Here is a 27,879-nt window from a genome sequence, read left to right on the forward strand (position 1 = left end):
ATAAGTTGTGAAAACTACTTATTTGAATAATTTTTTAAACACTATGTTAATTCAGACCTTAAGTTAAAATTGGTATTTCCTTTCAATATATACAGAATAATACGTATAAATCAGTTTGCTATGGTGGTAAATGTAACCCATTTCACATGAGCCTGGATTTAAATCTTGTATTTTTCTCTAATGCAATTTTTAAGATGACTTTATACAACACTAACCTCCGATACGTTCATACTTACCTTGTCTTACAAAAAATGCTATAACTAGAAAACAACTAAAATGGTGTAAGTAAAAATTAAAAAAATGACAGACTAGATATAGACACAGAAGAAAACAACACTCTCTCTCTGCTCAGTTGAAATTTATTTTTTAACAGTGTCTACATTCGAATTGTACCCATTTTAAAGTTTCCACAACTGAGGAATGAATGAGGTGTAGACAATACAAGTATACATACAGATGAAAATGAATTTTATAGATTTTTTTAAAATTTTGTATTCACTGGACGATAAAAGACCTAAAAAGACTATAGAGGCCTTAGGTTTTTAAAGATAACAACAACAAAAAGTAAATGGTCATGATACATATTCAAATTCATTTCTGAATATTATAATGTAAGTAATTCAGTTAACTGTGCACGCAGAAATTTGGGCTGTGTTAGAAAGTTGGGAAAATTTTAAAAACGCTATCATTATGCCTGTGGGCCAGTAAATACTTCCTTGCCACACACACACACACACACACACACACACACACACACACACTATTTTATAACAAAAAAATATTTACACACTTTTTTTAATACCTTGTAAACTGAAAATTGTGGTAGATAGTTCGAATTTAGATATAATGATTTGTAATCAGTACTAGGTAAATACATATAATATGTACATTATGAAGCGATAAGGGGAAAATAAAGATATATATTTACTTTATAAACGTAATTTGTTAATTTAAAATGGTTCAGGAAAGTAAATTGAAAATTCTTTTTTTGTTTTCGTTGAAACTGGCGTTTGTTGTATGTTGTTGCGTTCCAGACCAATGGGAAGGACGATTGGCAATAAAATTTGGAGAAATTGAAGATGGCCGACTTAGTGCTGGTTGGGTACGTTTTATGTCATTTGAGTATCGAAATATACTGGTTACAAATGAATACAAAGTTCTTCCTGTAGGAACACGATATTTGAATGCAGTAAAATACAATTTGATACTTTCTTTTGGTAAGTGTTTGTTGATGTAGTTTTTTTCTTAAATTCATTAAGTCGAAAGTAAATCAAGTTGCGGATACAAGTATTAAGAAATATTTTATGCAAGCTATACTTTATTGTAGTTTTATCATGGGTATGCGTTATATTCGTGACTAATTTTGCCCAAACGATAGTGAGGGCAAAAAAAAAACACATAAATATAATGCCTACCAATGTTAAAACTACAATAAAGTATATAGCTTGCATCAGTTATTTCAATTCTGATCAGGACAATTACGGTAATTGCTATGTCCTATGTGTATAGGTGTAGAGCGTTTGTGTAGGCTCTTCCGTGGACAGCCCTTTTATGTTGTGAACACGGCATGCAATGTGTTTTTCAGAGGGAGGGGGTTGTTCAGCCAACATGAACGTTGTCGTACATGCATCTAGGTCAATATGTCAATAATAAATTGTAACACAATTGTAGTTAGTAACAGCTTGTGCCTCGATTCAGTTAAGAGTTCAAGTTTAAAGTGTTTTAAGTTAATGAAATACATTAATTTCATTGTTCTGCAGTAGTCATTATACGCATGTGCAAACAAATTTTATTTGATTTCAAGCATGGCTTTGTTTACAAAACAAAAGAACAACTCATATTAAAATTACTCTTTTTTTTGTATAACGTTTAATCTATCTATTTTTAAAAATTATAGTAAAACAAGTTTGTTCGGACGGGACTTGTTGAATGTGGTACACTAATTAATGGTCATAATATAGAAACAAATTATACTAGTATCCAAACTAGTGTCCTATCTAATAAGCTTAAAGTGGAATGCTGCTGACATAATAACAAAGGGAACGACATAGTTACATTATACTTGTTGATTCCCGATCAAATACAAAATTGCAAACGAAACAAATCATGTATATTTGAACAAGTTGGCCTATCATATTTTCCTCTGTTAAATGAGATTTGAAGAAGCTTATAAAAAATGACTCAGAATAATAATTTATGGACTATCCCGGACTATACGAACATATTGTCCACATTCTTTTATAATCCTGTTCTCGCAGAAATGTATTCGGCACATACGCTTAGGGTCAGCACTAAAGCGAAATATTGTCTCAATAAAAATAATGTCTAGTACATGGTCCAAATGCTCACAAGGTTAAACTTGTATAATTATAGTTGTTGAATAATTGATGGAACATTCGATATTATATATATTAGTTATATTTGTTCAGGAGTTTTACAATATGTCTTTTGATGCCACCAATCAGAAAGTCGCTTATGTTGGTCATATTGGAGTGGACAAGTCAGAATGGTATGAACAGGTGTTACAGGATTATTCAAAGGTAGGCTAACTAACTACTCAAAATAAACATTACAATTACAGTTTCTTGGATTGAAATACACTTTTCAGGAGTGAAAATTGGAACCTCTTTTTTTTAACGGTAGAATCTTCAAATTGGACAATAGTCAACCTCTGAAGATAGGTAAAACAATTTTGGTCTAGCTCGCCTGGTTTGGCAATTATAATCTTAAGTTTTTCTTTTAACTTATTTATTTGACGGAACTGAAACTCAATTCGTACAAGAAAATGTAAGATGTATGAAGAACAGCGAAATATATGAGTTATACTTTCTATTTAGTAATTTCCTAATGAGGCTTATCACCGGGTTTGTACTTACATGATCAACACGACGAGTTTCACATGTGGATCAGGATCTGCTTACCCTTCCAAACCACATGAGATCTGCTTCCCCCAGTTTTTGATAGTGGTTGTGTTGCTCAGTCGTACGTGTTCTATGTTTCGTTTTGTGTATTTTTGTTCAACTGCTGATAGTTTTCTCAATTATCCACTGCGTTGTTGTCTTTTTTTCGACTTATGAGTTTGACTGTCCCTCTGATATTTTTCGCCTCTGTTTTGTAAGTGGAAATTTCAAATCTATCTTTATCATAATTAATCCAACGATCAAACAATGAAATAAACAAAACTTCTAGAAATAATAATAGGTCATCGTACTTGTCCATTTTCTATGATTAAAAGATTTGCTAACTTTGCTGCCTAATCAGAAAAGGCTTTATTGCGATAAGGACTTATCTATAAAACCTTGCCAGTATAAATCTAAGTTTGTGGTTGTTTCAAATAACATAAAAACAGATGTGGAGTCTATGTCAAATAGAAACAGCACATACCTTTTAAAATATTTTAGTTCATACGATAACAACTGAACAGAGCAATCAAAGTCACTTTGTCTTGTATTTTTCTTTATTTATAAAAAAAGGCACGTCATATCTAATATTTGTAGGGCAAACAATATGCAGTTAAAGCTGGAACCTGCAAGATAACACCATTAGAAGGAAACGTAACGACATGCGTCCCATGTAAGTCTGTTAAATATTTGTATAAGTTTCATTAATGTTTTAAGCAGGGAAATCTTTGAGTTCAAAACTACACAGTTCAAACATTTAGGCAGCATAACCAAAATCTATTTTCGAATAATCTGAAGCATTCTTTGAGGTTTGTTAACAGACAAAGATGTACTAATTACTCTTGATAATCGAGGACGCAATGTGCTGTATAATCATTGCTATTGGTTACTGTGCTTCTTAATCTCTTACAACTGATGCAATCTAAATTAATAAAAACCATAGCAACTTTTCGTCCTTGAAAGCGCGAGCGGTTATACGAACACCACTTATAAAGCAGGAATAGTGTACCGGCTTTTAAATACTATGAAGCACACTTTGGATGTTTCAAGGGCTGCGTCACTTTAATTTATTATTACTTTGTACCAGAGGCGGATTATAAGAGGGTTTTTCAGGGGGCCTGGTCCACTTGTGTAAGAAAAATTTGGTTGATTATATATAGGGAATAACTGAAGCATGACTGGAGTGGGCCCCCTCTTAGGCAGTCAGTGACCCCCCCCCTTTTATGAACATTTCTGGATCCGCCCCTGTTTACTACTAGATGTGTGTAACTTTTTTTTACCTATATTTCTTTATTTTGGCATGCTATTGTATTTATTTTTACTGTCTTTTCTCCTCGATTTTAGCCTTACTTCTTATCAGCTACGAATTAAAAATACCCGGCTTCATAATTGCCTAGTAGAACTAATAGTTCACACATGCAGTATATCAACAGCCTTATTACAGTTTTTGTTGCACAATATATAAACCTCCTTGGCATTAATGTATACAGTGTATATATTCAGATGTATACTATTCTTTATAAATGAAAAGAAAAACAGACTCTAAAGCTTTAAAGTTACGCTAGACTGGTATTTTTACAGAAAGTTATATAATTCTTTAACGCGATTTCAGTGTTGAAAACCATAAACCCGAACTTTCAGAATACCTCAGCACTAAGCACATTGATCACTTAACTTACTTCATAAATGTACATTATACAGCCCGTAACAGAGAAGTGATCGAATTGATGTTTCTTTACCATCAAAATTAGCTACGTTATCGACAAACTTAATTGAGTAGTGACCGAACTATTGGTACTTTAACGTTAAAAAGATTGACAATGCTGACAAACTTTCATGTGTCGATAAGCAAGTTTAATACCGATAATATTGAAAATAATTCTAATAATATGAAACAAAATATGTCCATGCACCATTTCGATTGGGCGAAAAGTAGTCATTTCTTCAAAGTCAGAACAGAAAAAAAAGATTTATGGAAGGACGTCTTGATAGTATTATTTCCTTTACAATTATACCCAAAACTAAAAGAAATATACTGGTAAACAATTAAAAAGGTGTTTGATAGGAACTTTGAAATGTTTTCTCATATGTATACACATAAGGGAGGACTGGTATTTGTACTTCTGTTAGAATATGTCTTCGTCCGTTTCACATGCCAAACTTTTTTCTAGTACAGTTTAAACGGGAAAATTTTGTTGACAATATTTTTTTCATATGACAAAATATTGAGGCAGCAGATTTTTTAGGTCAAAATCAGGGTCAGAATATTCTTTTCTAAAAACTACCAGGCCCCTTCCTCCATGAAAATTAAATGGTCCGTGGCAAAAATCAAAAATTCCCACATGTTCAACTTCAAAATTTGACCAGATTCTATTCTCAACTGTCGGATAATATACTAGGATAACATAGAAAATGTCCTGTATGGGACGATTCTGTACTCATACTTCACGCGTAGTTTAGTACAAGTGTCCTCGTAGTGAAGGCACCCGACTACGCGTGCAGTAAAAAGTGAACTCTTACGTCGGATACCGGGCAGGGGCCGGTAACAAGAAGCATTCTTATGTCTTACGAACGTATAAAGGGCGTCTTAAGATTTAAGAATGTAACAAGACAGAACCTCAGACCTATCTTAGAATGATTGACAGCCCTTAATGTTTTGAAAAAGTGCATGATTTAAGAACAATTCTTACGTCTACCTTAAAGCGATCTTACTAATTCCGGTAACACAAAATCATTCCTAAATTTTGGTCAGTTATTAAGTGTTCTTTAAACAAACTTAGCAACTTAGGGGTGTACCAAGAACAATTCACAATAGCTTCACATGATATTTTTTGTAAGAGTGGTCCCGACTACTCTTAGCTGTACATTCACTTGTTAATAATAGACCAAAGTGCTAAAAAAAGTTAATACGTGAACCTTAGAACTTTTTTATTCTAATTATTAATTCATCTGAATAGGAAATTGTATATCAGTGTTTGCTTGGCCATGTGTGTGGAGGGTGGTCGTTTCTCTTTATTGTAAATCATTACAATTTTGGCTTGTTGAGAGAAGTTATAAATATAAAGCAAGGAGAAATTTGTGACCTTTTTCAATTTTAAACCAAGAGTTCCAAATTGTGAAGTTTAAATCATCACTTCTTAAATTTTTACGGAAGCCATCATGAGTTGGTTGACCAATATGGAATATCCGTTATACAGATAATACCGGATATTGTTCATTATGTCGTAACTACAGTCCCATTCCTTTTTCACGAATGTGACCTAACGAATTAGGCTATTTTCGGGCTTCGTAATATAATGAGCAACACGATGGCACTTCACGATGGGCGCCACACATGGAGCAGGATCTGCTTACCTTTCTCGTCTGAAATCATCCGCAGTTTTCAGTGGGTTTCGTGTTGCTTTATATACCTATTTTTGACTTTTTTCCCTATTGTGTCTGTTTTGTTCACGCATCGTTGTCAATATAATGGAATTTGATAAGAATGTCATACAAGTGAGAGATTCAGCTCTTTAACCCAGGTTCAATCCATCCGATGATTTTCTTACACTTTGAAAATTCCTGTACCAAGTCAGGAATATGACAATTGTTCAATCGTTTGATGTGTTTTATCATTTGATTTTGCAATTTGATGAGATACTTTCCGTTTTAAATTTTCCTCGGAGTTCAGTATTTTTGTGATTTTACTTTTGTAAGAAGACTTTCAAAATGTGAAACTTGCAAATATATTGTTTAAAGTAAAAAAATATAGGAAGATGTGGTATGAGTGTCAAAGAGACAACTCTCCATCCAAATAACAATTTATAAAAGTATACCATTCTAGTAGTGATTTGACCGAAATTAAAGTAGGATAGAAAATACGTCATTTATACAAGATTCAAATCCTACCATTGGCCTGGTGAATAATAGGGCACTCAAAAGAAAAAACACTGATGAATTGTCCTGAGACAAGCATACTTTTATTAAAATAATAAGGTCTATAAGCAGTTGAATTAATTTCATGTTTGAAGCGGTGCAATTTTTTTAATTCAATTTGGCTTTTATCACAAAAGGGCCGGAAGAATAATGGTGGTCTGAGGCCAGAATTGTTTTCTTTAGGTTAAATGGGTATTTGATTATAATGCGCATTTTATCGTTCATTAAAACGTTTTTATGATTCATTTATGGTAATTATAATTTCTTTGCGAGGAACCAAAAACGGAGACGCCGGAAAATTAGTAAGAACTCGTAACTTGAAAATCATTACGATGCAACTTAAGGGGGAAATAAGACCGATCTACGAACAACCTGAGGGAGCTTTGATTTACACTCTTTGAATGATCTTAGAATGAACTTTATCTTCCCCTTAATTCAATACTTACGACCTCTCTTAATAAAATTTCTTGTTACCGGCCCCAGTTTCTTTGTTATATCTGAACTTTATCAAATACATGTACATGTTAATATTTACTTAATATCAAATAGGTAAAAATTATTGCTGAAAGCCTGTTCAGGGTTTCTTTCTTGTGTATGATTATATAATTTTTCACATGCCTGAACTCATTGACGATAATGTAAGGTGCTCTATTAGAAAAAATGGATTTCTAGTTCGGGTTTGAAAAAGAAATTTCGCCATTTCTTGAGCCTGTTTTGTACATTTAGTTTAACAGATATGATCCAATTGAAATTTTCACATGCATGGAACCTTCGGTAAATAGGAAAATGAAAAGATATGGGGTAATTTACAGAGAGACCACACTCCATCCATGAGAAAAACGGAGGGAATTTAAAAATCTAGAGGTCTCCACAAGGCTTTCAACAAGGCTGGAATCTCACTCCTTCTGAAAAGCTCTAAATCGCCCCAACGTGTACATACGTTTGGTCATTCTGGTTTCTCTTTTTGTGTGTCATAAACATTCAATTCGGATTTGAATTTAATTTACCGAAACATTTCCGTACATTAAATCTTAGGACGGTCAGAACATTTTAAGGACGCAACAGATCGAAGTACAATTTTAAGTAGTACATAGATGTGCAATAATTCAGCTTCCTGTACATGTTCATGAAGTTCTAAATTTTGAATGTTGATTTCTTAAAAAAACAAACATTTTTTTACAATAAAAAATCTTAAAATGTCCGTTAACACTGAAAAAGTTTGACCATAAAAAATCACTTATCTAAGAAAAAGCAGTCGTTTAATTGATTATAAGAAAGTTTCAGTACATCATGTCAAATTTCTTTAATTTGCGAGTTTTTCTTTAGTTACAAATGTAGCTCCATGTCTGGTGGTGAAATAAAAAAGAATGTCTCAGAAAGTGGTGAATTAGTTTCCATAAATGACAAATGAATCGGGCCAAGCTTAGTAACTTACAGTAAACAGACTACTGTATCATTGACGCACTCGTCGAACTGTTTAAAAGATTTGTCTTTATGACCAAAAATTTATATACAACTTCATTTATAAATTAATCTGAATTTCATAGCGCGTCGTCACAATAATGAAAGTTATTAAAAAAAATCTATAACCAGCAGATCTATACTTCTATAAAGAAAGTATTCTTGTACAAAAGGGTATTTATTATAAAATGGTCCTAACTATAGAATAGATAGTTTACCACAGAAATCTTAAACGGAAGTTTCGACAATTTTAAACAGAAGAGATTTGAAAATAAATTTAACACATGGCAAGAGTTAAATCTCTTTGTTCTTACTGTGTTATAATCTGGATAATGCACAGCAAAGGTGTGCATTAACTACCTCAGATATACTGCACAGTTCAAATCTATTTTTATCTTAAGGGGCGGTTCCTGGATTTTAAAAGGGGCGTTATTCTATCAAATTAAAAAAAATATCACCAAGTGTAGCGAGACTAAAGACAAAATTGACGATTTTAAGCTAAAACACGATACTTTGTCCAATCCAAGGGTTAAAGACCTGTTCGCCCCCACCCCCGAATCCGCTATCTGCCTTGAAATTACGACAAAGTTGAACTTCGTACAAACATCGTAGTTTCAAAATAGGAAAACGAAAGGTTTCTCATTCCTTTTTTTTTTTTTTTTTTTTTTATCTAAGCTGGGACATAAACTATTTTATTGTATTTTGTGTACAACGTAAATCTAAATCAGTGTTTTAAAGTTAGAAAGATAGTTAAAACAATTTTTGGTAATTTCTGCCAAAAAAGAAATGTATCTTAGAATATCCGAATAAAAGAAATCTGATTTGGATTAGTTTCAGACTCAAAGAAATTATAACGACTTTTTGTATAGCTATTCCTATAAAAGGACTATTTTTGGGTCGAATTTAATGAGGATCATATTTAAGTTAGTTTTAAAACGGGGATTAGCTGGTTAGCTGGAGATCAATCAGAATTTATTTAGATGGACGTAATACAGTAGATAAAAAGGAAATTGGTTGGTTGGGGGGGGGGGGGGGGGGGGGGGGTTGTAAAATGTTTTAAAAGAGAAATGTATTTTCTTTTTATTTACAATTTAAAATTTAGGTAATATAACATCTTCCTCGGTTCTTTTTTTCTCTAAGCATATCATTGAGGGAAAGAAATTCAAAGGCAATTAATCTAATTTAAACTCAATAACCCTTGCAGTTATTTTTCTTTTCATACACCAATTTGAAAGTACACAATTTGTCAAAGTCTTAATCGTCACCAATTAAATAAAAATTGGGAATAAATTTAACGGAAACGATAAAAATAAATACACCATTAAATCGCAATTTTAGAATGAGTCTAAATATCAAAAAAAAATTAATTTTAAACTTACCAAAGTCGTATTTCCCCTACAAGAAACTTTCCTAGGATCAGTGGATTGCGGAATAACGTCCACATTTCTAAAACGTTCACGTAAATTGATTGCGTCATGTGTTAAAACAGTTATTGGCCAATCAAATCAGTATATGTAGTTTAATCTGCACAGCACGAGATGACAGTGGATGTGACTCCAATAAATTCATTAACGTCTCCTCGGAGACGTTATTAAGAATTGAACGTTGGACAGTCTGCGGGCTGAAAGCTTCGTACCACCTGATTGGAAGATATTACTGAGACGTGAATAATTAAAGTTCGTTGATTGGTTGGAACAATCCAAACCTAGTAAATGTCTTTCAATCTCGTAGAGTATCGGATTTGTCCTCTCTATTTTAGAAATTAGATTTTGCCTTGTCATAAGTTATGCAAATTGGTACACGGGTAACTTTTATCTATAAATAGCCGAATCTCCTGGAGTTTTGTAAACACACACAACATTAAACGATACACTACTTCATAACGTGTGACCTCAAGTGTGTGGTAAAATTTGTTGATTGATATGCAAGGCTATTCTGAATGAATTAATCTACAAAGCGAGAACACTTTCCATTTTCATCAGCTTAGAGACGGCTAGCTTTTTTTGAAAAGCTGTTACTTGTTATCATTGTAGTCATGAATATTTATCGCTTATATTAAATTGATAAAGATTTTATCGAGGTCGCACCAACTGTGTCTACAGCTAAGATCAGTTACATGTAACATGATCTCGTCGATTCGCACGACGAAGCCATTGTTTATGACAGAACACACATTCTAGATTATGTATTTTTGTTTCCGTCAGTTCGTAAGTATTTGATCATTTCAACTCCTTTGTATTTCATAATATGTGTCATGAACAATGATATATGTTCGATTGAATAATGATTTCCTCGTAACAAAGGGTAGAAATTTCGGAGATCCCGTATTTGATCCTTTACCGTTAAAATGAAAATGCCAATGACAGAGGTTGATTATAAAAAATGTTTTACTGTGTTAAAAAAACTTCGACTTAAACAATGAAAACGATGAAGAAAACTAAATTATGTCACTTCTGAAATAAGTTTGTCGATAACGTAACTTATTCTGTCAGACGGTAAAGAAACGCGAATTCGATCACTACTCTGTTACGGGCGTCAGATATTGACGCGATATTACGAAACCAATTTTCTGATTCATTCTAGCATAGTATATATACTATATATATATTGTGGTCTAGCGGGACGGCTGCAGTGCAGGCGATTTGGTGTCACGATATCACAGTAGCATGGGTTCGAATCCCGGCGAGGGAAGAACCAAAAATTTGCGAAAGCAAATTTACAGATCTAACATTGTTGGGTTGATGTTTAGACGAGTTGTATATACTATATATATATATATATATATATATATATATATATATATATATATATATATATATATATATATATATATATATATATATATATATATATATATATATATATATATATATATATATATATATATATATACTACCAAAATAATTGAATACCGATCTAACTTGCAGGTGTGAAAAACATGAATGGGATATGGATAATATAATGCAGATTTTAATGATTTGTCTGATGATGATACATTTGTTTATTTATTTAAAAAAAAACATTAATTGTTATGATATTATGGTTGCCAAAACCTGCTTTGATATCTTAAGTAGAAAAAACACCTTTTTATAATCTTATAATAAAATGAAAATATTTTTAAAATTAATAATCCTATGCATTTTAAGTAATTTTTTTGATAGAAATTGTTTTACAGTCTCTCATAATTCTTAATATAATGGTACTTGTATTTTATATTTGTGTATTGTCTGTTTTATATTGTGTATATGCTATGTATGTACTGTATATTTATGTATAATTGCAAGTAGTGAGACTTTAATAAGGTTAATAAAACGGACGCCATGTATCTCCACTGAAACTTGTAAATTCAACCCAAAGTTTGGTATCATCGAACCCTTAAATTTTTACCGCCCTTAATTCTCACATTAACATACTTTAACAAGACTATAATTTGTGCATAAATGAATGACATATATATATTGATTAATACTAGTACTTATTGAACCATAATGTACAAAGTTTAGATGAAATTATGGTATAAATGAAGCTAATTTAAAAGTATTATAATATTTAACGGTGAATATACATTTATTTAAGGTGGCCTTTACCTTCTGAGCAGTATCTTTTATAACAATTGCGTCTTTCTCTTCCAACATTATCTTCTGTCTTATTTCAGCATTCCACATCGATGTTAAAATTCATAATTTTCACTTTTCTGGACAAAACCAATAACTGCCGCCCGCTAGTATTCAGTGCAATTTTGGGACTCGGAATGTTGTCGAATCTTAACATGCGTTCATTCTCCCTTGTTTAATAAGATATCATTAACCAATCACACCGCTGGTAATTAATGATAATCTTGACCCTGCATGATTACAAGATGACCATTCTGACATTAACAACTTCCATAAGTCACAGACAATCCCATGCACATTTACAGTTTTAATACATTACTCTTGCTTAGAATAAGGACCTGCCAAAATCATGTTGTGTACTATACAATAATATTTTTGTATTTTCTTTAAATACATTATGTCGAGAATTTAATTTCTTCTTTTTTGTACAGCTAACTCTAAGATGTTACTATCCTCATACTTTGGTTATGGGCAGGATAAATTAAGTGTCAATTTCTACCAGTTCACATTGAATCAAACATCGATAGAAATATCTGTTGTGAAGGAAAGCTGTGTGCCAGTAACCCAGCATGTAGAGACAAAGACTGCAGTTGGCGAAATGCATTACATAGGGGTTGCGGCAGGAATTAGTAATAAAAAAATCTTCGATATTCCATTATCCTGTCAGAATCAAACACAATCTTCAGTGGTGAGTATGTGAGCTTGATCTTATCGTCTCTAAATATTCCCTGATTAAAATATAACTACATGATCACATGCAAATGCACCGAATTTAGTCATCTCTTATAACCCCTAATACAGATTGATAAAAAGTAAAATCACAAAAATACTAAACTCCGAGAAAAACTCAAAACGGAAAGTCCGTAATCTATTGGCAAAATCAAAATCTCAAACGAATGGATAACAACTGTCATATTCCTGACTTGGTACAGGTAATTTTTCATAAAAAAAATAGTGGATTGAATCTGGTTTTATAGCTAGCTAAACACCTCATTTGTATGATATTCGCATCAATTTCCATTATATTGATGATGATGCGTGAAAAACACAAACAGACATACGTAATAGGCAAAAATGTCAATAATACAGCAGTCAACATTGTAATACAATCCTAATCACTAAAAAAAACCTTACAAAAGTAAATACGTATACAGAAAAACACTTCAGGCGCTCCAGATTTATAAAGTGTCAGTTTTGTTTAATAGCACTTGATTTCTGTGTTGATTAAGAAATTATCAATAAACCAAGGTTTTACTTTTTTCAGTTTACGTTGTTCTTTGATACAACTGTTGCTTTACCTTGTATATTCTTTTGGTCATGTTTATTTCCTTATGATATCCGGTATGTATACGTCCGTGGCTCTATTTTTGAGTCTCCCTTTATAGTCAACGGAAGCATTAAGTGTTACTCTTGACCGTCCGTCCTTCCGTTCGCCCAATTTTCTTTTCCACACTGTAACTTAAACTTATACACAATAGTTGGTACGTAAACAGTGAGTTACTTACTGTTCGATGCTGTTTATAACTTGGAATGTTGCAATATTTAAGTTTCTGCATTCTAACTTAAGATTTGCTCGTCCATATTTTATAAAACTAATACACAATGATTAAACACGCAGTCATAGTTCGAATTTTGGCATTTAGGCACTAACTGTTCTTGAGTTATGCCCTTGTATAACTTGGAAATAGTTTTTTTTCATTGCCGCAATTTAGTTTTGCCTCATCGATCAAGGTTTTATGAAACTCCTGAAAATGCTTTAGATCACAACACGCAGACAGAGTATACATTTCGGCAGTATGTCAATTACCGTTCTAGATAGTTTTCAAATTGAGTCCCTCCTTCGAGTTCCTCAATTTTTCGTTGCGTTGAAGATCCCATCGGTGGCTTTAGGCTGTTCCCTGCTCTTTTGTCGGGTTATTGACCCTTTGACACATTCCCCGTTTCCGTTTTCAATTATATTATCCACCTTTTCACTTCGAAAATTACAAGGCTTGAGAGGGGCATCCGTGTCCTTAGACCTTAAAAAGTTTCTTCTTTCATTTTAGTTTGGGCGTTCCTGATGATTACAAATAAAATTAACGAAGAATATGTCCATGGGATTGTAAATACTAGTAAACAAGAGTAAATGTACTAGCTCAAACCTTTGAGCGTAAAAATGAAACTTATCAGTACATTCTAAAGTTTCAATGCGGATAATGCAATTGTCTTCGGTTTTAATGAGGCATAATAACTCAAATAAAGTAAAAGTGATAGAATGCTTTTAATTTATAAAAAGGCATCACAAGAATGGTTTAACTTTAATTGACACTATTCAAATTTGAACTTGATCTGCGTTTGGTGGTAATATACATTGTGTTAAAGTTTCATAACATTTGGTAGAGGCAAAGTAAAGGTCGAAATTTGAAACAGCAAACTCAGTAACTTTTCCATTTATAAGGGGATATAACTAAAGAACGGTGGAAATGATACCACCCAAAGTCGCACTTGTTTGGTGATATAAATGAATATTGTAAATAAGTTTCAGAAGATTTGGTTGTGGTTAAATTAGAGAACAGAAACCAATTTCGGGACATACGGAGAAACGTACCGACGTATGGACATACAGACGAATACACTTTTTTTTTTTTAGGTAAAACTGAATTCCCCTCTGCATTCGTTTGAGGATAAAACCTACGTACATTTCACATATAACTGATTTGTATATAATCATTTGATGATGTTTTAACATATCTTGTGCATAATGTGTAATAATTATACGAGTCGTCGAAAACTTGCAGTAAGTTGTGAACCATTCTTTGTATTGATGGCCTATTTGTGATTTTGAGACAAAGTACAGAATAAAAGCGTACCCCTTTTGAATTTCTTTAATTCAATTTATTTGGAAGATATCATATCAATAAACTTTATTGATTTTTTGATCCATTGCATGAACCATTTTTTTCATTCCTGAAGTGGAAGCGTGGGGTTTTTAAAATCTAAAAATCTATAAATAAATTTGAAAATGAAGCAGAGTAAACATTTCCAATACATGTTTTCACGGACTAAAATTTACAAATAGACGTACCCTTCTAGAGAACCTTGGTGATAGACGTACCCTTCTAGAGAACCTTGGTGATAGACGTACCCTTCTAGAGAACCTTGGTGATAGACGTACCCTTCTAGAGAACCTTGGTGATAGACGTACCCTTCTAGAGAACCTTGGTGGTAGACTTACCCTTCTAGAGAAACTTGGTGATAGACGTACCCTTCTAGAGAACCTTGTTGATATACGTACCCTTCTAGAGAACCTTGGTGATAGACGTACCCTTCTAGAGAACCTTGGTGATAGACTTACCCTTCTAGAGAACCTTGGTGATAGACTTACCCTTCTAGAGAACCTTGGTGATGGACTTACCCTTCTAGAGAACCTTGGTGATGGACTTACCCTTCTAGAGAACCTTGGTGTTCTGTAGACTTTTTAGTTGTTGTCTGTTCGTCGATTACTTTTTAGCCAAGGTGTCGAATTATTTGGCCGTATTTTTAAAAAAAAAAAAAAAAAAAAAAAAAACCCATTTTGTTCTTGATCATGACTTTGTATTGAGAAAACACTGGCTTCTAGTTATATGTAAGCTGGTGGTAATCTCGTCAACTAATATAATGGTGCTCCGTCATATTTGCAGTCTCGTTTGTAGTAAAACAAAATTATACGCACAGCACATGCAAAACAGGTGTATTGGCAATTCAACCCAAACACAGTGAGCTATAAGTTGGCGGGAGATGTTGTAAGCCAACTTGTGTTAACTATATATATATAGAAGAACAAAAAATTTGCGAAAGCAAATTTACAGATCTAACATTGTTGGGTTGATGTTTAGACGAGTTGTATATACATTATGTACACAGCCATGTATCACCATCATTGATGGCGATCCGATGGATACATCTGTTGTAGGGTTGTCACTGACTCAGACGTACTTATGAATATAATTATTTTCTGTGACTGTATCTTACATTAATTTGTAGGATCCTTTACTATAGATAATTTAGCTGATCTGTAACAATAACATCTTCATGCCTTATATATCATGTACTGTAGTACGCCGCTAGATTAAAACTGACGTGGAAAGGTAACACATGCCCACCGAAAGCTCTTTATTTGAGAGCCCAGGTGGTCGTGTGGTCTAGCGGGACGGCTGCAGTGCAGGCGATTTGGTGTCACGATATCACAGTAGCATGGGTTCGAATCCCGGCGAGGGAAGAACAAAAAATTTGCGAAAGCAAATTTACAGATCTAACATTGTTGGGTTGATGTTTAGACGAGTTGTATATATATATATATATATATTTTTTTTTTTAATTTTTATATATATATATATATATATATATATATATATATAAAATGACTGAATAAATAGTCAACGATCAATCTTACAGGGCGATGGATCATGTAATATGATTCTGTACACTACAAAATATAATATATAACAAGTCAAAAAGGGTACAACATCACCATTAACTAACTATAAAATATACAAATATTAGATATTTCGGATAACAGATATCCTTCTTCGGTAATTGCACAATGACAAATGAATCATGTCAATTCAAATTGAGACTCTATCAAAATCTTGATTTATACAATTTAAGCGAACGCTGGAACAATTTTAAAATTTCCAAACACACCGGAAAGACTACAGAAATATGCCAAAAATAAAAATAGTTATTTACGATGTGAAATGGCACAACTCTAGATTTCCAAAGGTTGTGACAGTTGAGATGTTATAACTGCATTGAGGGCAGTCCTCAAACCAAAAAATCAAAAATGTCCTAACCGATCCAGGATGGTATAAATTAGACAACGGTAGGGCAATTACAACAGAAACTACATATTTAAGCCTCCCAAACGAATATCAGCCTAATAATGATTGAAAAAATAAGTATTGTATAATGAGGTAAAATAATTGAACGTGGCAACGTACTTATACATCATCCCGAATCAATGAAAACCTGTAATTTAAACTGTTATTTAAAAATAATTTCGAACTGTAAAGCCAGTACTAAATCCGGCGTTGTTTGAAACAGGTAGTCACAGGAAAATGAGGGACTCGTTCTATGTTTTTTCATTTATACCCTCTGGGGAGACTGTCCGTAACTTTCTTATCCAAAATCTTTCCCGAGCGACTCTGTCGACCTTCGACCAACCCTCGTTGTGGTCTATGATCGTGATGGTAAGGTTTTTGAGATCAGCTTGTGTGTGTCCAGGTGATCTCAAATGACGACTTACGGGTAGGTCGGGCTTGCAAGTGTAGTCACTTCGATGACCATTCATGCGTTTGTTAAATGGCTGCTCTGTCTCGCCAACATACTGCATGCCACATCGACATTGAAGGAGGTATACAACATTCTGGGTTTTGCAAGTTACATTGCAATATATAGTGTACACAGACCCAGTCGAGTGGCAAGTGAATGTTTGAGTATTCAGTATTTGTTGACAAGTCAGGCAACGTCTGTTACCACATGACTTGCACCATCCTGCAATTGAACAGCTTTTATTTGAGGAGACGTCAGCTCTAACAAATAAGTCTTTCAGACTTGCTGGTCTCCGAAAAGCTAAGACAGGAGGATTGGGAAAGATCTTGGATAATTTAGGGTGTTTGGCAATAGTTTGCCAATTGGCACGGATCAAACGTGAAAGGTTATTAAAGGCTGGATTGTATGTAAGAACAAACGGGACTATTTTGCTGCGCCTCTTCCGTTTGTACTGTAAGAGGTCATTGCGGCTGTTATTGTTAGCGCGCGCAAACCCCTTATCTATGTCCAATTTCTTATAACCTCGTTTTGTCAAAAATCCGCGAAGTTCCTGTAACCGTTTCGTGACAGCCTCCTCAGAGGAGCAAATCCGCTTGACTCTGAGAGCTTGACTGTACGGGATACTTTTTGTACAGTGTTTGGGGTGACAGCTTTGGGGAGAAAGGTATTGATGTTTATCTGTGGGTTTACAGTAAAGGTCTGTTGATATGACACCGTCCTTTATAGATGTGGTTGTGTCTAAGAAAGATATCTTAGAGTCGGAAATTTCATACGTAAATTTAATTGAATGGTGGGCGTTGTTTGCATGTCTGATGAAATCATCCAGTTTTTGTTGAGATTCAATCCATTTCATGTCAACATCATCAATGAAACGGAACCAAGACAAAGGTTTGGATAAAGATGTTGCAATAATTTGTTTTTCTAATTTGCCCATGAAAATATTGGCGTAAGACGGTGCCATTTTCGTCCCCATCGCTGTCCCGTTAATTTGAAGGTAATGCTCACCATTAAAGGTGAAATTGTTGCATTTCAGGACCAGAGTAAGCAGCTGGACTAAACATTCAGTAGGTGGTTCTAAAATGTTGCGCGAGTCCCATATTTCCCTACAAGATTGTATGCCGTCATCATGAGGTATGTTGGTATACAATGAGGTGACATCTAAAGTGACAAGGAGGGTTTCCGGAGGAAGAGGGTTCATGGATTCCATTTTACGAAGATAATCTGTAGTGTCTTGAATGTGGGAAGGAAGATTTTCTACATGAGATCTTAAATGAAAATCGACGAATTCCGAGATTTTCTCAGTCGGATGGCCGTTTGCGGATACAATGGGTCTACCAGGGTTGTTAACCTTGTGTATTTTGGGAAGAAGATACAATCGACCAGGCTTGGCATTCTCTGGCTTTAAATAACCAATTGTATCCTCATCTATGTGACCGTCATTGTACATGGTTTGTACCGCAGTGATAATTTTGGAGCTAAACTCGGAAGTAGGATCATAGTCTAGCTTTTTATAAAATCTCTCATCAGAGAGCTGACGCACTGCTTCCGCGATGTAGTTAGCTTTGTCCATTATCACAACGGCACTGCCCTTGTCTGCTGGTTTTATCACAATATCATCTCGGTTTCTTAGCGATTGTATGGCTTTTTTCTCGTCAGGAGAGGTGTTGTAAAATGACGAGTACTTGTTGCTAGCTAGATGAACAACATCCGATTTGATTTTGTCGATAACATCTTCCAGTGTAGCAGATTTACTAGGTTTTGGAATCCATGAACTCTTCTTTTTAAAATGCGGAATTATGATTTCTTCCTCCGAGTCGGACGTGTCTGTGTCTTTCTCATTATCCACCTCTTTATCCTTGTTACCAAAATATTCTTTGATTCTGAGGGTTCTAGCAAAGTTATCAAGGTCATCTCCCAGTTTCATATCATCTATTTTATTGGGAGTAGGGCAAAAATTCAAACCCTTGGACAAGACTTTAGTTTCGTCCTCAGATAAAGAGACTGAGGATAAATTGACAACCGTGTTGTTGGGATCCATCGGAACTCGAATTTTTCTTTTAAATCTACGATTTCGAGGCTTTTTCTTAGATTTTGTAGAGGGTCTAATTGAAGGGTGGTTAATTTGCACACCATCACGTTTAAATTTGTTGATCTGTTTGACGTGGAGCTTATGTGATTCAATATGGTTGATATCACCAAGACGTACTTGAATTTCGTCAAGTTCAGGATCAGACAAATGTTCACGGGATCGGCAGTGCAAATTATCACGTAGTTTATAAAAATAATTAACTTGATGAATTGCTTCTTGGCGTAAGAGATCCATCAGACGAAAAGAACTGTTGTATAAAATGTTGTTCCATCTGTGAAAAAATCTGTTCGACTTTTCTCCGGTTGTAAGTGGGGAGGCCTTTAAAATAAGTCCTTTCGGAATAATTCCTTGATTAATGTAGGTTTCTAAATTTGAAATGTGATGTTCTGTTTTGATAATTTTGATAGTAGAAGATCTTAATTTCTTAAAATAAAATTGAAAATGCATGATGGAATATGCAGTAAGAAAATCGGATCGGGTGAACACACTCGATGCAGACTACCAAAAAGGTAAAAATATTAAATGACTGAATAAATAGTCAACGATCAATCTTACAGGGCGATGGATCATGTAATATGATTCTGTACACTACAAAATATAATATATAACAAGTCAAAAAGGGTACAACATCACCATTAACTAACTATAAAATATACAAATATTAGATATTTCGGATAACAGATATCCTTCTTCGGTAATTGCACAATGACAAATGAATCATGTCAATTCAAATTGAGACTCTATCAAAATCTTGATTTATACAATTTAAGCGAACGCTGGAACAATTTTAAAATTTCCAAACACACCGGAAAGACTACAGAAATATGCCAAAAATAAAAATAGTTATTTACGATGTGAAATGGCACAACTCTAGATTTCCAAAGGTTGTGACAGTTGAGATGTTATAACTGCATTGAGGGCAGTCCTCAAACCAAAAAATCAAAAATGTCCTAACCGATCCAGGATGGTATAAATTAGACAACGGTAGGGCAATTACAACAGAAACTACATATTTAAGCCTCCCAAACGAATATCAGCCTAATAATGATTGAAAAAATAAGTATTGTATAATGAGGTAAAATAATTGAACGTGGCAACGTACTTATACATCATCCCGAATCAATGAAAACCTGTAATTTAAACTGTTATTTAAAAATAATTTCGAACTGTAAAGCCAGTACTAAATCCGGCGTTGTTTGAAACAGGTAGTCACAGGAAAATGAGGGACTCGTTCTATGTTTTTTCATTTATACCCTCTGGGGAGACTGTCCGTAACTTTCTTATCCAAAATCTTTCCCGAGCGACTCTGTCGACCTTCGACCAACCCTCGTTGTGGTCTATGATCGTGATGGTAAGGTTTTTGAGATCAGCTTGTGTGTGTCCAGGTGATCTCAAATGACGACTTACGGGTAGGTCGGGCTTGCAAGTGTAGTCACTTCGATGACCATTCATGCGTTTGTTAAATGGCTGCTCTGTCTCGCCAACATACTGCATGCCACATCGACATTGAAGGAGGTATACAACATTCTGGGTTTTGCAAGTTACATTGCAATATATAGTGTACACAGACCCAGTCGAGTGGCAAGTGAATGTTTGAGTATTCAGTATTTGTTGACAAGTCAGGCAACGTCTGTTACCACATGACTTGCACCATCCTGCAATTGAACAGCTTTTATTTGAGGAGACGTCAGCTCTAACAAATAAGTCTTTCAGACTTGCTGGTCTCCGAAAAGCTAAGACAGGAGGATTGGGAAAGATCTTGGATAATTTAGGGTGTTTGGCAATAGTTTGCCAATTGGCACGGATCAAACGTGAAAGGTTATTAAAGGCTGGATTGTATGTAAGAACAAACGGGACTATTTTGCTGCGCCTCTTCCGTTTGTACTGTAAGAGGTCATTGCGGCTGTTATTGTTAGCGCGCGCAAACCCCTTATCTATGTCCAATTTCTTATAACCTCGTTTTGTCAAAAATCCGCGAAGTTCCTGTAACCGTTTCGTGACAGCCTCCTCAGAGGAGCAAATCCGCTTGACTCTGAGAGCTTGACTGTACGGGATACTTTTTGTACAGTGTTTGGGGTGACAGCTTTGGGGAGAAAGGTATTGATGTTTATCTGTGGGTTTACAGTAAAGGTCTGTTGATATGACACCGTCCTTTATAGATGTGGTTGTGTCTAAGAAAGATATCTTAGAGTCGGAAATTTCATACGTAAATTTAATTGAATGGTGGGCGTTGTTTGCATGTCTGATGAAATCATCCAGTTTTTGTTGAGATTCAATCCATTTCATGTCAACATCATCAATGAAACGGAACCAAGACAAAGGTTTGGATAAAGATGTTGCAATAATTTGTTTTTCTAATTTGCCCATGAAAATATTGGCGTAAGACGGTGCCATTTTCGTCCCCATCGCTGTCCCGTTAATTTGAAGGTAATGCTCACCATTAAAGGTGAAATTGTTGCATTTCAGGACCAGAGTAAGCAGCTGGACTAAACATTCAGTAGGTGGTTCTAAAATGTTGCGCGAGTCCCATATTTCCCTACAAGATTGTATGCCGTCATCATGAGGTATGTTGGTATACAATGAGGTGACATCTAAAGTGACAAGGAGGGTTTCCGGAGGAAGAGGGTTCATGGATTCCATTTTACGAAGATAATCTGTAGTGTCTTGAATGTGGGAAGGAAGATTTTCTACATGAGATCTTAAATGAAAATCGACGAATTCCGAGATTTTCTCAGTCGGATGGCCGTTTGCGGATACAATGGGTCTACCAGGGTTGTTAACCTTGTGTATTTTGGGAAGAAGATACAATCGACCAGGCTTGGCATTCTCTGGCTTTAAATAACCAATTGTATCCTCATCTATGTGACCGTCATTGTACATGGTTTGTACCGCAGTGATAATTTTGGAGCTAAACTCGGAAGTAGGATCATAGTCTAGCTTTTTATAAAATCTCTCATCAGAGAGCTGACGCACTGCTTCCGCGATGTAGTTAGCTTTGTCCATTATCACAACGGCACTGCCCTTGTCTGCTGGTTTTATCACAATATCATCTCGGTTTCTTAGCGATTGTATGGCTTTTTTCTCGTCAGGAGAGGTGTTGTAAAATGACGAGTACTTGTTGCTAGCTAGATGAACAACATCCGATTTGATTTTGTCGATAACATCTTCCAGTGTAGCAGATTTACTAGGTTTTGGAATCCATGAACTCTTCTTTTTAAAATGCGGAATTATGATTTCTTCCTCCGAGTCGGACGTGTCTGTGTCTTTCTCATTATCCACCTCTTTATCCTTGTTACCAAAATATTCTTTGATTCTGAGGGTTCTAGCAAAGTTATCAAGGTCATCTCCCAGTTTCATATCATCTATTTTATTGGGAGTAGGGCAAAAATTCAAACCCTTGGACAAGACTTTAGTTTCGTCCTCAGATAAAGAGACTGAGGATAAATTGACAACCGTGTTGTTGGGATCCATCGGAACTCGAATTTTTCTTTTAAATCTACGATTTCGAGGCTTTTTCTTAGATTTTGTAGAGGGTCTAATTGAAGGGTGGTTAATTTGCACACCATCACGTTTAAATTTGTTGATCTGTTTGACGTGGAGCTTATGTGATTCAATATGGTTGATATCACCAAGACGTACTTGAATTTCGTCAAGTTCAGGATCAGACAAATGTTCACGGGATCGGCAGTGCAAATTATCACGTAGTTTATAAAAATAATTAACTTGATGAATTGCTTCTTGGCGTAAGAGATCCATCAGACGAAAAGAACTGTTGTATAAAATGTTGTTCCATCTGTGAAAAAATCTGTTCGACTTTTCTCCGGTTGTAAGTGGGGAGGCCTTTAAAATAAGTCCTTTCGGAATAATTCCTTGATTAATGTAGGTTTCTAAATTTGAAATGTGATGTTCTGTTTTGATAATTTTGATAGTAGAAGATCTTAATTTCTTAAAATAAAATTGAAAATGCATGATGGAATATGCAGTAAGAAAATCGGATCGGGTGAACACACTCGATGCAGACTACCAAAAAGGTAAAAATATTAAATGACTGAATAAATAGTCAACGATCAATCTTACAGGGCGATGGATCATGTAATATGATTCTGTACACTACAAAATATAATATATAACAAGTCAAAAAGGGTACAACATCACCATTAACTAACTATAAAATATACAAATATTAGATATTTCGGATAACAGATATCCTTCTTCGGTAATTGCACAATGACAAATGAATCATGTCAATTCAAATTGAGACTCTATCAAAATCTTGATTTATACAATTTAAGCGATAACAGTTTAAATTACAGGTTTTCATTGATTCGGGATGATGTATAAGTACGTTGCCACGTTCAATTATTTTACCTCATTATACAATACTTATTTTTTCAATCATTATTAGGCTGATATTCGTTTGGGAGGCTTAAATATGTAGTTTCTGTTGTAATTGCCCTACCGTTGTCTAATTTATACCATCCTGGATCGGTTAGGACATTTTTGATTTTTTGGTTTGAGGACTGCCCTCAATGCAGTTATAACATCTCAACTGTCACAACCTTTGGAAATCTAGAGTTGTGCCATTTCACATCGTAAATAACTATTTTTATTTTTGGCATATTTCTGTAGTCTTTCCGGTGTGTTTGGAAATTTTAAAATTGTTCCAGCGTTCGCTTAAATTGTATAAATCAAGATTTTGATAGAGTCTCAATTTGAATTGACATGATTCATTTGTCATTGTGCAATTACCGAAGAAGGATATCTGTTATCCGAAATATCTAATATTTGTATATTTTATAGTTAGTTAATGGTGATGTTGTACCCTTTTTGACTTGTTATATATTATATTTTGTAGTGTACAGAATCATATTACATGATCCATCGCCCTGTAAGATTGATCGTTGACTATTTATTCAGTCATTTAATATTTTTACCTTTTTGGTAGTCTGCATCGAGTGTGTTCACCCGATCCGATTTTCTTACTGCATATTCCATCATGCATTTTCAATTTTATTTTAAGAAATTAAGATCTTCTACTATCAAAATTATCAAAACAGAACATCACATTTCAAATTTAGAAACCTACATTAATCAAGGAATTATTCCGAAAGGACTTATTTTAAAGGCCTCCCCACTTACAACCGGAGAAAAGTCGAACAGATTTTTTCACAGATGGAACAACATTTTATACAACAGTTCTTTTCGTCTGATGGATCTCTTACGCCAAGAAGCAATTCATCAAGTTAATTATTTTTATAAACTACGTGATAATTTGCACTGCCGATCCCGTGAACATTTGTCTGATCCTGAACTTGACGAAATTCAAGTACGTCTTGGTGATATCAACCATATTGAATCACATAAGCTCCACGTCAAACAGATCAACAAATTTAAACGTGATGGTGTGCAAATTAACCACCCTTCAATTAGACCCTCTACAAAATCTAAGAAAAAGCCTCGAAATCGTAGATTTAAAAGAAAAATTCGAGTTCCGATGGATCCCAACAACACGGTTGTCAATTTATCCTCAGTCTCTTTATCTGAGGACGAAACTAAAGTCTTGTCCAAGGGTTTGAATTTTTGCCCTACTCCCAATAAAATAGATGATATGAAACTGGGAGATGACCTTGATAACTTTGCTAGAACCCTCAGAATCAAAGAATATTTTGGTAACAAGGATAAAGAGGTGGATAATGAGAAAGACACAGACACGTCCGACTCGGAGGAAGAAATCATAATTCCGCATTTTAAAAAGAAGAGTTCATGGATTCCAAAACCTAGTAAATCTGCTACACTGGAAGATGTTATCGACAAAATCAAATCGGATGTTGTTCATCTAGCTAGCAACAAGTACTCGTCATTTTACAACACCTCTCCTGACGAGAAAAAAGCCATACAATCGCTAAGAAACCGAGATGATATTGTGATAAAACCAGCAGACAAGGGCAGTGCCGTTGTGATAATGGACAAAGCTAACTACATCGCGGAAGCAGTGCGTCAGCTCTCTGATGAGAGATTTTATAAAAAGCTAGACTATGATCCTACTTCCGAGTTTAGCTCCAAAATTATCACTGCGGTACAAACCATGTACAATGACGGTCACATAGATGAGGATACAATTGGTTATTTAAAGCCAGAGAATGCCAAGCCTGGTCGATTGTATCTTCTTCCCAAAATACACAAGGTTAACAACCCTGGTAGACCCATTGTATCCGCAAACGGCCATCCGACTGAGAAAATCTCGGAATTCGTCGATTTTCATTTAAGATCTCATGTAGAAAATCTTCCTTCCCACATTCAAGACACTACAGATTATCTTCGTAAAATGGAATCCATGAACCCTCTTCCTCCGGAAACCCTCCTTGTCACTTTAGATGTCACCTCATTGTATACCAACATACCTCATGATGACGGCATACAATCTTGTAGGGAAATATGGGACTCGCGCAACATTTTAGAACCACCTACTGAATGTTTAGTCCAGCTGCTTACTCTGGTCCTGAAATGCAACAATTTCACCTTTAATGGTGAGCATTACCTTCAAATTAACGGGACAGCGATGGGGACGAAAATGGCACCGTCTTACGCCAATATTTTCATGGGCAAATTAGAAAAACAAATTATTGCAACATCTTTATCCAAACCTTTGTCTTGGTTCCGTTTCATTGATGATGTTGACATGAAATGGATTGAATCTCAACAAAAACTGGATGATTTCATCAGACATGCAAACAACGCCCACCATTCAATTAAATTTACGTATGAAATTTCCGACTCTAAGATATCTTTCTTAGACACAACCACATCTATAAAGGACGGTGTCATATCAACAGACCTTTACTGTAAACCCACAGATAAACATCAATACCTTTCTCCCCAAAGCTGTCACCCCAAACACTGTACAAAAAGTATCCCGTACAGTCAAGCTCTCAGAGTCAAGCGGATTTGCTCCTCTGAGGAGGCTGTCACGAAACGGTTACAGGAACTTCGCGGATTTTTGACAAAACGAGGTTATAAGAAATTGGACATAGATAAGGGGTTTGCGCGCGCTAACAATAACAGCCGCAATGACCTCTTACAGTACAAACGGAAGAGGCGCAGCAAAATAGTCCCGTTTGTTCTTACATACAATCCAGCCTTTAATAACCTTTCACGTTTGATCCGTGCCAATTGGCAAACTATTGCCAAACACCCTAAATTATCCAAGATCTTTCCCAATCCTCCTGTCTTAGCTTTTCGGAGACCAGCAAGTCTGAAAGACTTATTTGTTAGAGCTGACGTCTCCTCAAATAAAAGCTGTTCAATTGCAGGATGGTGCAAGTCATGTGGTAACAGACGTTGCCTGACTTGTCAACAAATACTGAATACTCAAACATTCACTTGCCACTCGACTGGGTCTGTGTACACTATATATTGCAATGTAACTTGCAAAACCCAGAATGTTGTATACCTCCTTCAATGTCGATGTGGCATGCAGTATGTTGGCGAGACAGAGCAGCCATTTAACAAACGCATGAATGGTCATCGAAGTGACTACACTTGCAAGCCCGACCTACCCGTAAGTCGTCATTTGAGATCACCTGGACACACACAAGCTGATCTCAAAAACCTTACCATCACGATCATAGACCACAACGAGGGTTGGTCGAAGGTCGACAGAGTCGCTCGGGAAAGATTTTGGATAAGAAAGTTACGGACAGTCTCCCCAGAGGGTATAAATGAAAAAACATAGAACGAGTCCCTCATTTTCCTGTGACTACCTGTTTCAAACAACGCCGGATTTAGTACTGGCTTTACAGTTCGAAATTATTTTTAAAATAACAGTTTAAATTACAGGTTTTCATTGATTCGGGATGATGTATAAGTACGTTGCCACGTTCAATTATTTTACCTCATTATACAATACTTATTTTTTCAATCATTATTAGGCTGATATTCGTTTGGGAGGCTTAAATATGTAGTTTCTGTTGTAATTGCCCTACCGTTGTCTAATTTATACCATCCTGGATCGGTTAGGACATTTTTGATTTTTTGGTTTGAGGACTGCCCTCAATGCAGTTATAACATCTCAACTGTCACAACCTTTGGAAATCTAGAGTTGTGCCATTTCACATCGTAAATAACTATTTTTATTTTTGGCATATTTCTGTAGTCTTTCCGGTGTGTTTGGAAATTTTAAAATTGTTCCAGCGTTCGCTTAAATTGTATAAATCAAGATTTTGATAGAGTCTCAATTTGAATTGACATGATTCATTTGTCATTGTGCAATTACCGAAGAAGGATATCTGTTATCCGAAATATCTAATATTTGTATATTTTATAGTTAGTTAATGGTGATGTTGTACCCTTTTTGACTTGTTATATATATATATATATATATATATATATATATATATATATATATATATATATATATATATATTTATTTTTATTTTTAGGATACATCGATCAAGTGGGTTGACAACAGACGAAACTCATTTAGCTCAGTATGGTGGTGATATCCAGTTCATTTTAATGCGGAATAGAAACAGTTACCTTCTGCTGTTGTTTTATTTCAATGGTCGGGTTGTTGTCTCTTTGGCACATTCCCCATTTCCATTCTCAATTTTAT

At 34.8% G+C, this 27,879-nt stretch overlaps 1 long non-coding RNA gene across 1 annotated transcript; it reads left to right on the plus strand.

Moving 5' to 3' along the window:
* Positions 1-901: 901 nt before the first annotated feature.
* LOC143043194 (uncharacterized) lies at positions 902-27,842 on the plus strand. The gene is made up of 5 exons (XR_012968248.1): positions 902-1,102; positions 2,430-2,540; positions 3,498-3,573; positions 12,322-12,578; positions 27,707-27,842. It is a non-coding gene; the product is annotated as an uncharacterized LOC143043194 (long non-coding RNA).
* Positions 27,843-27,879: the final 37 nt, after the last annotated feature.

This window comes from Mytilus galloprovincialis, chromosome 8, assembly GCF_965363235.1.
Source record: "Mytilus galloprovincialis chromosome 8, xbMytGall1.hap1.1, whole genome shotgun sequence".
Classification (NCBI taxonomy): domain Eukaryota; kingdom Metazoa; phylum Mollusca; class Bivalvia; order Mytilida; family Mytilidae; genus Mytilus; species Mytilus galloprovincialis.